This window comes from Seriola dumerili, unplaced genomic scaffold, assembly GCF_002260705.1.
Source record: "Seriola dumerili isolate Sdu_G_001 unplaced genomic scaffold, Sdu_1.0 BDQW01000191.1, whole genome shotgun sequence".
Taxonomy (NCBI): Eukaryota; Metazoa; Chordata; class Actinopteri; order Carangiformes; family Carangidae; genus Seriola; species Seriola dumerili.
In genome coordinates, this window is record NW_019174446.1 from 3,804,121 (window position 1) to 3,816,744 (window position 12,624).

Below are 12,624 nucleotides of genomic sequence, written 5' to 3' on the forward strand. Positions count from 1 at the left end.
TTCCCAAAATGTCTATTATTACGCCTTAAATCACTCGTGTCACCCATGATTATGTGGGAACAAACACTTGTCTTAATTACAAGCAGCCACAATATTCATCATTTAAGCTGTGATTCATTATTATTTATGGCCAATGTGCCAAAAACATTTGCTTAAACTAAAGCCTTACCAGACATGGTGCCACAGCTATTCAGACTGAGTGTAAAACCCTGCAGCACAACAATCAACTCCCTGTCATTGGAGGAAATAAACTAGCTTTTAGCATCTGCAGTGAGTGGGTTGTTTTACAGTATCTCGATTTGAGCTGCACTGTCACATTGAGAAGATCTGCACTGAGTCAGTGCTGTGAAGACCTTGCCTGCTGCAGGCAGCCATTGTTTCCTCCATTGTTCTCCCTGGTGACTTAAATAAAGAGAGTCTCCAAAGCCACACAGTTCTAAATATGTATTTCTGCTGTGCTAATTAGAGACTGTCTGTCAAGCGGGCACTGAGCCCAGGACGAGGGATGGCTAAATATACCAAAACAAAAACAAAGGTTCCAAACGGAAAATTATAAACATTTAGACAGAAAGTCATGGGCAAAATTGCAAATATAACTGGAAAGGTAACTCTTTGTGTGTGTTTGCTTTAGTGAAGGAGGAGCACAGCAGCGACAAGAGTCAGTGGTTTGGTCACAAGCTTTGACAGTGAGACTGTGCAACAGGAGCCACCAGTGATTTTGGACGGCAGGATAGGTCAAACTGTCAATGAGGAAGCAGTTTGGAAAAAAAATAAGACACGAGAAAACTGTTGTTCCACCTGTTTTACAAAGGCTCAATTTAGATGGTCAGGTCCAGATTTTAGCCACTCAACAATGTGACCTGGTTCCAGTTCACATGTTAACCTGTCATGCCACTTGCCTTCTGAAGCTAGTCCTGGCAAACAAGGCCTGATTTCTTGGTACTAGAAACGGTGTCAGCTCCAGTAGAATGACATTCACTCTAGAATTAAAGAGGGTCAATTCCTCCATCGTCATTTATGATTGTACGCAGAGTTCACATCTAAGGAAACCAACCACTCCTCTTCCTTGATGTCTGAATTACAGCTTATTTCATTAAGTAGATCAGTTGTATCCTTCACAAGAGGGACAAGTAGGACACAATGAACATATGTGTTTATGAGAGTCAACAAATTATGCCCTTATTTTGCACTTCTCCAGTGTTTTAATTTTAAGTGTTGATCCATAAGAAGATATATTTATGGTTTTAAACCATCTTTGTGTAGTTTTACATCTCCTCTCTCAGGCTTCTCTCTGGAGCTCTAGTAACAACAGGTCGGTGAGCCAATCAGAAGAGAGGAGGCTCTGAGCCTCTCTTCTGATTGGCTGACTGTTTTCTGAGTGATCCAATAAGAATATAGCAGATTTCAGGTAAAACACCCAGAGAAACCAAATCCTGCAAGGTTGGATGGTGGGCCCTGGTGGGCGAGGCTTGGGGCATGGCTGAGAGGAGTGACTGCTTTGTTGTGACATCACACTGTTACAGAAGTCCTGACTGCTCGTTTTAAGGCTCAGTTTCTGAATACAGGCTGTGTGCATTTCTCTGTGGACTGAGCGCTTTGATACTTTCACAGTATTAATATAGAACCTAGACCTGCTTTATAATCAAACAACACATGGAAATCTTATAGAATATGGGAAATTTAAAGAGCCATTTCCTGATGTAGGCTCCATCAAAGCTTTATGCACTATAGGCCACAGATTACTGGTGTTGTAGGATGTTTTGCCTCTATAAATTCAACCTTGTTCTCATTTAACCAATGATTCTGAAAATAAAAGGATAACAAGGAATGAAGTTCACACTTGTAACCAACATTTCAATATTTTACATAAACTACAGTATCCATCACTGCAACATCACCTCCCTTGTCCCATTTCTTGATAGTTATACTTACATCTTCACGAAGTTCCTCTGAACATGACCGTTCCTCTGCAGTGAGATTACCAAGGACAGCTTTACCCGTCACACTTCCTGGAAAGAATTCTGACGCTATAATGTATTATGAGACATTTCATAAGGAAATTATGACGAAAAGTGTCTCTGTGGAATCCCTTTATAATAGATTTATCACTGCAAAGCAGCGCCAGATTCAAATTCATATGACATGCCTCTGAGGAAAGTTGGCGCTGCGTCTTAAAGACATTCTTAGCAGGAGCATACCAAAATATGTCTGGGGTCTAAAATTTTGTTCAACTAAATTGAACCTTCAAGCGAGAAAATCATTCAAATGAAACTCCACAAATTTCAAATGTAAATATCTACGTCAACATTTGGATGTCCTCTCATCTAAACAGCATACGCTATATATGGATGTCTCTGCTGCACCCAAAGTAGAGCAATGATCCAGGCATCTCAGGCTGCAGAGGCGTGTTAGTCTTCTGTGTTTTTCTCCAAGAGAGTCTTGTTCATATTTTTGTCTCTGAGTAGTAGCAGAAGGGCAGTAATCAAATTTACCCCTCCAGTGCAGTTTCGAGTGGTATCACGGGTCAGTCAATTGCCATAACTTCAACTGTCATGTCACCAGATCCTCTCCCCTCCTGCCCCATTCCCAGCTTGAATAGAAGTGCTCTGACTCAGCCTCCAGGAAGGTGAAATGTTTTACTGTTCACACATTTCCCCCTCACTGACCTCAAGTGACTCCTCTCTTTCCTCCCTGCAAAATAGCGTTCCTTGAGATCCTTCAGCACCGCCGCTCGACGGCACATCTGACACATCTGGGAACCAAGAGTGGATTAAATGCTCTGTGTGTGTCTACAAGTGTTTTTGAACAGTGAGAGTGTGTCAAGGGCTGAAGAATGGAAGACATGCCACAAGCCCCGACTGGCATGTTCAAACTGTGGAAATATGTGACCAGCAAAAAAGTTAGAAAGTATAACAGCATATGTATGAGCCTGACTTGAAGGCTAACATGTGTTGATATCAAGCTGCGTTAATGGTTTGGTGCGGTTGCCATTGCAAGCTACTGGTTGACTAATATTCTAACAAACTGTAAGTATAATAAATTCTCTGTAGTGATGAGTAGTAGCATCATTACATTTTTTTTTCTTTAATAAAAAAAACTACAACTACAACTCTATTGTGAAAGCACTGTCTGTGTGGAGCTACTACAGCTGCATAACAGCGGATAACATAAAAAATAAGCCTGATGGTTTGAAATGTAAACTGAACTTTCCCACTCCGCCTTTTCCCCTTTTTTAAGATAAAGTCTGAACTGATTAATGGCACACTCTGAAATGAGTCATGTTCCCCGAGGAAGCTCTTTATCTTCTGGAATGCAAAAAGATGCAGCTTTGTTCATTTGCAAATATAAATCTCGGACATGCAGCTGAAATGAAAACAGCATTTTGAGAAGAAGGGATATGAGTAGTTTACACTTGTCCCTCTCAGTGCAAGTATTACTGCAGATGGACATCAAAGCGTTGGATGGAGATAAAGCACAATGTATCCAGTCGATCTAGTACATCCACATTCTTTTTTTACCTATCTTGAGTTATCCTCTGAACAGCTGCTGAGCAGAGTCGGCACCACATGACCACACACAGTCCAGCAGATAGTATACAGAATGTGATTGTAAACATGCATGGAAATAATATACTTAAAACCTGGAAAATCTCAGAGTTTCAGCTAATCAATCACTCAAAGCTGAAGCGGAGTAAACATCTGCACTATCTGCTCTGGTGGAGCCATCATGTGTCCTGCAAGTGGATGCCACCAGCAGGATGGAAAAGAAAATGTAGGGAAAAGTGATTGTGACAGTGTCACAGTTAGAAATTTCAAAAATTCTGCCCAGTGGTAGTATCAACAAAATATCAGGTCCAAGGTACTGAAATTAATGGGTTTGAGTTTTCTCTGCCCGCAGAACTTCGTTTCTTGCTGGGAGCAGGTGGTGGTGATTGATGTTGACAAGAGCTTCAGCCATCATTGTGTTTACAAGACAAGAGGTTATAATACTTCTTCTGAGCAGCACTATGCTTTCAGGGCAGATTGGAGGCTACAATGAGACGCTATCGGGAAGTGATGAGATGGGCCGGGGCTAGCTGGTTAGCATGCTAAGTTCAGTAGAAGAAAAGGCGTGATGGAGACAAGAGCTAACATTGGGATTGCTTTTATACTGATGGAGAGAGCTCTTGATGAGTAAAGGAATGAAGTTTGATGCTGAACTCACAATGTTTCCTCTAGACTGGTGAGTAAACAGCTGTTAATGCTAATGCTGGCTATGAAGCAATAGCAAGACTTACAAGTAGCTCATTTAAAGTAACACACTGCACCGATTTCCACAAGACTGTCTACTTTTTCTGTAAATGCAAATTTTGCCATTTAATCTGAAATCACCTTTTCTTTGGGAGAAACACTTTCAGTCAACCTTGATTTGAATCTCGAAGAATCATCGAGGGCAAGGCCTCATTTTAGAGAGAGTACACTGAAAACAGAATAAACACACACAAAAACAATCAACAAGCAAGCAAACAAAGAGTTACCAAAGAGTGTTGTAGTTTGTGATCATAGTTTTATATGGGTAGTTAAGGTAGGTTAAATTGGTACGATTGTGTTGTGAGTTTTAATGTGTGTTGTAAAATGTTCCAATTGTGTGCAGCACAAAAACTAAAAGCAGCTTTCCCAAAATCACTGTTTGCATGTGGGACTTTGAGCATTAGCCAATGCCTTGAATGGGTCAAATAATGACTCTGGGACCAGTTTAATGAGGAAGTGATGTATGATGACTGTCACCAGTAATGAATCTTAGTGACAAACTGAATCCAGGGGTTTAAGGGTGGAGGCGGAGGCGTGTCTTTAGATAACATGATCCAGGACAGACAAGAAAACGGCCTCAATTATCTGTTTCCTGTTGAGCGCAGCAGAATTGACTCTGTTTTTGTACAAATATCTAATTTTTTGATTAATCTCCACACACGACTGATTTCTGTGTAACGTCAGCATGCTTCTCAGAATGTCAGTCTCAAAGTTACAAAAGTCACCTCCCTAATTGCGGTGAGGTTTCAGATCCCATAAGTCATCAATTAGTAAGCATGGTAGTACGACTGCTGAAGGTTTTGTCCATCGTTCTCGTGATGACTTTTTCTCTACAACTCCTGGCCACACTGATTAGACTTCAGCATTTATTTGTGTCCTTTTATAGTGGTGTTTAAAAGATGGAGCCAGTGAAAACTCAGAGGAATGTAGAAGATGCTAAGGATGAAATGAACTTCAAGAAGCTTTGCTTGAAAAGATAAAGCAGTCAGAGGTTCACAGTGTTTCCCCTGTAAATGCAGTTGTATACTGGCAACTCATCTATCTGGATTTTAATTATGTCCCAAAGAATCCAGTTCAAATATAGAACTGAATCTGTTTCCATTACAACTAATGCTTTGATGACATAATCTCACCCATAACTATAATGTTTTCCTCACCAAAAGCTTTTGGGGTCTACAAAAGTCAACTCCATGCTGGAACTTTACAAACATGTTCCCTCCACAGTCATACTTGGACAGATGGTATGCATTTGTGTCGTATCAACTTTCACAGACAATAATGTGTTGCTCCCAACCGAGCTGGAGAATAGAAAAGGCTGCCCTTGTTTGGTGGGGAACAAAGTATCATCCTTGACTTAGAAACAGACTCCCTCTTTGGTGTAAAGCGTGTGAGCCTGACATGCAACGCTCCTTCAATTAGGGCTGGAAATTATTTTGTTGCCACACAAATTAGCACCACTTACGTCAGATGAGACTGAACTACCCTCTGTGTCAAACAGGATGTCATTGGTACACAAACACCCTGTCAAGCCGACAGCCAGACAAAATTACCTCCGCTGGACCAAGAGTGTTTTTGTCCCTGCCCCCACCCTCTTGCCTTAGCAACCATTTGTCTGCCCCAACAGCCGGAATTAAAATCAACCCTTGTCTGATTTTTTTTTTTTTTTTAAGAAATAACTGCTGATGATGAAGAAATTCATAATATCCAGCTGATTTGTGTGTGAGGGAAAGGTCTGATCGTTAGACGTGCATATGTATATATGGTTTGTGTTTCAGTGCTGTTGTGAGTGCTCTGTTTGGGTTGAAAGAAGCAGTGGACCAAAGCCTGGAAACCCAAACACTATACACCGTGCAGTGAGCTCTTTCAGTCTTAAGGCATTACTCGACTAATGTACAGTACATGCTTTATGCGTGTGTGTGTGTGTGTGTGTGTGTGTGTGTGTGTGAACTCTTGAAAGCACATTGCTCGCAGGTAAATGTTTGATGGGGTAATGAAGCTTTGGATAAATGGAACAAAAACAGCCGGTGTTTTCTCTCTGTCCCTTGTGATTTGAGTGGGTAAACACCAGGGTCTGTGTTGTTAAAGGCAAATATACACATCATATAACAGCAGTGGATTACAGGCAGTAAATTGAAGGTATGCCTGATTTTTCAACATTATATAATCTTCGGAGGTTTGTCGAGGTTTCAGTTCTGCCCTTAAGGACTGGATTTGTATCACAAAGACATCATAATCTTCTTTTTTTTTTTATAAGACACAAGAGAACTGACAGCAACACAAGGAACTGATATCAAAATTCTTTTCATTTCAGTCCAACAAAGGCTTTTCATCATATCTCCAGGATGTAGTAAAATATACATCCTGCTTTGCATTAGCCTGCCCTCACTCTGTTACACGAACCTTTGAATTGAGCTCAGTTCTGAACAAGTCTCCCTGGAAGGATAGATACCACAGTACTCTGACTGTGGTATCAATATGACCACGTAAAAAAAAAAACTAGCTTTCTTATAGCTTGAGAACAGAGAAACGGCATAATTAGTGGGACAAGAAGGTTATGTAAGGTCACTGTAGGACTGCAACAACTATCCCTACATCCATTGCTCGGTTTGTGTCAGATGTATGGGACTTGTTGACCGGATCGGACTTGTTCTCAGAGGTTTTTTCTGTTTGGTTCAGATAGCTGTGCAACAGTTAAAGACCTCCTCCGAACAAAATCAAGTTTTTAACCTTGTTAACATATGATGTTTTTTATACAATACAAGATATATCATTAGCAAAATAAGCAGTCAGTGCCATGACTGTGCATCTCCTTCATGGGACTGCATTGAACCAATGACAGTCTCATAAAAGCAGATTCAGACAGCCTGGGTTTCATATGTCATCTAACCTGAAGAACCAATCCTGTCAATTTTCATAGATGAGGGGCGGGGCTAAATAAACCCAATGAACAAATAAAACCTTGTCAGAACAGGGAGCGAGAGTTTGCATTAGCCAACCACTAACACTGTGTCAGCAACTGCCAGTTACAACAAAACCAATTAACTGCGCTTATCGTTCTGACACGTCTTCTTGTTGCTGATTTTGGTCACAATAAACTCCTGAGTCTGGGTCTGACTGAGGCTCAGACATGCAGCTGAGTCTCTCTGATGTTACCTCCGCTAATCATATAGTACAAATATCTAATTTTTTGATTAATCTCCACACATGACTGATCATATAGATGAACACTGCTCTTTCCCCTGTTAACTTAGCGCAAGATTTTTCAACGAGGAAGTAAGCGTAGATGTGCTTACAGCCCCAGTTTTACATTTTTTCTTATTTTTTATGTGGAAAACCAATGTTAAACAAAATATGAATCATAGCAGAGTATTTTTACATATTTTAAAACATGTCTGAAGAGGAACTTCAAACCTGACAGTAATCAAGAGTCAATATTTAGTAACACACACTAGTCTGTATGTAAGAATTAGTTTGTGAGTCACTGTGAGACTTATGGTTTGAAATGAATGACAGAGGCAGCACCAGCTGTCATTACTGCAGGTATTTTGGTAATGCAAATCTAAATTGTAAAAGCTGTGGGTGTGATACGGTGTGCTGCTCATTTGCTGTTTTCAATAAGAACCAATGGTGTTTTTCTTATCGGGGAAAAGGAACATGCGTCTAAGGAATGAGTTCCTATTTCAATTATTGCAGCAATGTAAGAAAAAGGCAAACAACCCTCAGTGATGCTGAACTGAAATGAACTGATTCTGTATCCAACAAGTATTTTTCTGTCCACCACACATAATTTATTTCACCACCATCATCATTTTCCACTTCAACCACAGGACAAACTATCCCAGGCTGCACCTATTATAATTAACTATCAAAATAAAATATCCATTGGATGCTGGGTAAATACAATCAAAGCAAACCCATGAATGTGTAATGATGTTGTAAAACATGCCCCACCAACCATTAAAATGCACAGTGGGCCACATTATAGGCTAAATGGTTTTGTAATCTCCAGTAATCTCTGGTTGTACGGTACATGCACCAGAGCATCTTCACCCCCCGTAGCTTCACGTCCTGACCTACCACCCCTGGTTTTTGCGTTTCATGTAAATATAGTGTGTAATGACACACTGTCAGCACACAGATGCTATTATGGCCTTCCTACCAAGCAGAGGTCATCTTTGCCACCCCGCCCAAAGGAGGGGCCGCCTCACCACCGTGGTTAAAGGCCCTGCTTTCACCCAGACCAAAATGACAGACGTTATTTTATCTTTACATTTTGACCAGGGCTTGTGGTGCAGAGTGCTGAGAATCCTATCTGAAATTTTACAAGGATTTAGCAGATACTCGCTGATTAGTGGAATTGTTTCAGTTTTTTTTTTTTTTTTTTTTTTTTTTTTTTTTTTACATTTGGTAAACCATTTTAGTCTTTGCCCTCTTTTGCCTCTGACTGCTGATTCCAGATGCTGCAAACTGCCCAGATGTTGTGATAGGTGTCCCACTGGCAAGGTGAGAGGGAGAACAACGTATCTCAGCGATTATGAGAAACAGAGAGAGAGCACATTTGGCACAGAAGCAAGAATCCGTTACATTCCAGCTTTGAGCCAGTCCAAGAAGATATTTACAAAGGTCTCCCTTTGAAAGTTCAGATGGTGATCGGCTGTGTATGTACTGTGGATAGAGTCTGGTTATTGTTACAGTGGAATACAACAGTTCAGTTCCATCACAACCTTTCCAAATGAACTTATTTTTACAAGCCACAATTAAAGTACATGCTGCCAACTGGTTTTTATTTAGCAGAAGTGTACTACTTGGATACCCCAAAAAATGCCAGTGATGCAGTTTTCTTGGACTGCACACAAACCAGTGCCCATCACTTTCACAAACTGTTTACAAAGTGACAGATTGGAAGCAGTTGCTCCAAAAGAACAAGCAAATCCAGCACGCTGCAGGACACATCTTGATCGCTACATATGGAAATATTTTCAAATGATACAAAGAAATAGCCAAAAGTACAAACTGAGTAATGTTCATGATTTTAACATAAGGTTTTCCAGATGACTTTGTCACATTGAAACAATGGGACTCTCTCTCTCTGGTGCTCTGGTTTGACTTCAAGTCATCTTTGTCAAGGCCTTTGTGCGACAGTGGCTTTGGAATGACCTGTTTTTTTTTTTTTTTTGCATCAATTGGTCATAAAATGTGATCTGATCTTCACGAGTGTAGTCAAACACTATGTGCTTAAGCTAGTAACACACAAACAATTGTAATATTTTGTGTCTTTATCGAACACTAGCATTAAACATTCAAAGAGCTGGTGGAAAAAGTAAGTGAACCTTTGGATTTAATAAGTGCTCGAACCTCCTTTGGGACCAATAACCTCAAACAAGCACTTCCAGTAGCTGCTGATCAGAGCTGCACAACGTTCAGGACGACACATATTCTTAGGATGTCTGGTGTGAGCAGCTCTGTTCAGCTCATTCCACATCATCTCTTCTGGATTTAAGTCTGGACTCTGACTGGGCCACTCCAACGGATTATCTTTGTCCGAAGTCATTCTGTAGTAGATTTTGTTTGATGTTTCGGGTCATTGTCCTGCTGCATCACCCTGCTTCTCCTGAGGTTTAGCAGGTGGACAGCTGCCCTGACATCCTACCAGATACCCCCAAAGCAAAGCCCCAAATCATAATGCTCCCTCTTGTCTCTGGGATGATGTTTTCATGTTCGTATTCAGTGGCCTTTTTCCTTTCTTTCTTTCTTTTTTTTTTTTTTTTTTTACACCATACGTGGTGCCGCATGTTCTTCCCACACAATTCAACCTTGGTTTCATCAGTCCACAAAACATTTTCCCAGTAGTGTTGTGAAGTGTCAAGCTGCTCTTTGTCAAACATCAGGCATGTATGCGATTTGTTTCTGTGGCTTCCTCTGTGGTGTCCATGGCAGGACACCATGCACCATGATGTGCGTATGGCAGACTCATAAGCAGAGATGTTAATCAGCTCCAATGATTCTTATAAGCCTTTCGCTGCGACTCTGGGCTTCATTTTACCTCACTGATCATTCTGCGTTCTGCCTTTTGGGCTCGTCTTCACTGGACGCCCACCATTAGGGAGAGTAGCCACAGAACTAAATCATCTCCGTTTACAGACAATTTGTGGTCTGTGAACTGATGAATATCTAATCTCTTTGAGATGACTTTATAACCCTTTCAGCTTCATGCTGAAAATCAACAATTCTTCATCCTTCTAAGATCTTTTTTGTGAGGCATGATTCACATCAGCAGATGTTTCTTTTTGAACAGCAAACTCAAAATCTGTGTGTGTATTTTATGAGTCAAAGTGTCTAACCCAAACCAACAATCTGGTTTCACTGGTTGGACTCCAGGTTTGATAACTCCCGACTGCTGTTAGCTTTTGTTTGTGTCATTAGCCGAGGGTTTTACATACTTTTTCCAACCAAGACTGTGAATATTTTAATGATGTATTTAACATGGACAAGAACAATACAATGATTTGTGTGTTATTAGTTAAAATACATTGTGTTTGTTCAGTATTGTAATTTAGATGAAGATCTGAGCATCTTTGAAGACACTTTTTTTTCACATAAATAAAGATAATTCCATCAGGTTCCCTTACTTTTCCTTCCCACTGTCTTTCTTTAAAAAGCCCTGTATGTGCCAAGAGGGGAAAACATTGTTAATTTATTAAAGTCACAGTTGTTCTCACCTTTCTCCTAAACTCCACTGATGGGTTGAGTTCTGCACTTTAGACACAAATTAAAAGCAAAGACCTTGAGGCATGAGGCCATGTAGTGTAGCTGGTCCGTCTTATGTGCCTCCACTGTAAACATTTCATGAGCAGGTTCATTATTCTTCCCCCACAGGCTCAAACTGCATGAGGAGTAAATGACCATAAGGCTTCCATACTGTACACAGTGTCAGAACTACATCAAAAGCAGCAAGCACACGTTTGTGGATTGTAAACTGTACATTTACAAAAAAAAAATAACAGCATGAAGAAAATATGCTAAACCACAGAGAGTTAGAGAGATAAATAAGTCATTTTTAGGTTTACATATCACAAAATAGCAGTTTCCATGTTTATGTCTTCTCTTATGTGTTGGTGAAAACGTGCAGGAGACCCCAGAGGAGTACGATGGTTCTCTGTCCTAACATGCTCTTCAGATGGGACTGAACAGCATGAAAAAACCCCAGAAAAACAAACAAACGAAGAAAAAAAAAAACACATGGGATTGGACTAACGAATCAGCTAATGCCTAAATGTCTCAACAGTGGTACTAGTGTTAATTCCTTGTAACAAATTCTTGTGACACTAATTTACAAAATGCTAAGAGAAAATTAAGAGATCATTTTAAGCACCTGGATATATCATTTAAGTTGTTTCACCATTGTACAGCTTAATTCCTTTTATCAATTTGGACAGGACAGACTGTGGCCATTATGTAATCCAGAGGGAAATGCAGCTGCTCCACAGACAGTGAATAACTGAAAAACACCTGGGATACAATGACAGCAGATTGTCTGATTCACAGCTGTAACTTTAAAATAAAACTAATGTGGTTTGATGCCAGTTCAGCCCCATTGAACCTGCATTAAAGCTGCACTAATCAACATTTTTATATTAACAATGGATCAAATGACTATGTTTAATGTGAATGGGGTATCTCACAGTGAATTATCAAAAATACACCAGTTCCCCTCAGCTATACTAAGTGTTTCAACATCAGCTCATTGTTTTTGGTTTTCACAGCCTGAAGCTTTAATGTCGTTGGTTTATTTGCAGCATCAACCTCTTCCCGGCCGCACCAGGCAGCTGGCTCTGCAAGCTCTGATAAACCCAGTGTGCACTACTTATCCAGCACTAAAAGGACAAACAGGCAGTGAATGAATATGTTTAGCAGGGGTCCAAGTCTGAGACCACTTTCATAAACGATCTATTGAAGAATTTAGCTGCTAAAGAGTAAGTCGTTTCTCTCAGGTGATAGTACAGTTAAAAAAAAAAAAAAAAAATACTTATGTTGGCCAGGTGGCACAGAAACATGACTTCAAATGAATGCTAATGTTGCTACATGTCAGCTTGATGTATAATCAGGCAAGTTTGCTAACACACAATAACATTATGAGGTGATGATACAAAAATGCTAAAAAAAAAAAAAGAAAAAAAAAAAGAATACAGCTTTATGCTTCACATGAACACTGAAGCAAAATGCCATTGTGAAATAAAACCCAGCTCTACAGAGCTTTTAGCCTCGTTTAGCTCATTGTTTCGAGCTTCTCTCGAGCACCACCTTGGGAACTCTGGACACATATTTTATAATATAA